Raw genomic sequence first — 490 nt, 5'->3', positions numbered from 1 at the left:
CAGTTGCCTCGCATTGCCATTCCTAAGTTCGCCGGTAAACTCACCGAATGGGAGAACTTCCGGGGAATTTTTGAATCTCTCATTGCCGCGAACGACGTATTAACGAATACGCAAAAGTTGCATTATCTAAAAACCAGCGTCACCGGTGACGCCGCTCGATTAATTAGTAACTTCCAGATTACCGATGAAAATTATACAGCAGCGTGGCAACTGCTCTCGGATGAATTCGATAATAAATACGCAATTATCCAAGCGCACATTCGGGAATTCGCGGAGCTTGCACCCATGCGGTCCGAGAACGCGACGGAATTAAAAAGGTTACGCGACACCGTGGTGGCCTCGCTTGCCGCATTAAGGGGCCTCGGCTGCGAAGTGGAGACGTGGGACGACTTATTAATTTACATCATTACTCAAAAATTCAGTACGCGAACCCGTAACGAGTGGAATCTAAAGCGGGGCGAACTTGATGCGCACCCCACCTATCAAGACT

This window comes from Wasmannia auropunctata, unplaced genomic scaffold, assembly GCF_000956235.1.
Source record: "Wasmannia auropunctata unplaced genomic scaffold, wasmannia.A_1.0 LD336092.1, whole genome shotgun sequence".
NCBI classification, from domain to species: Eukaryota; Metazoa; Arthropoda; class Insecta; order Hymenoptera; family Formicidae; genus Wasmannia; species Wasmannia auropunctata.
Note: the sequence above shows the minus strand (reverse complement) of the source record.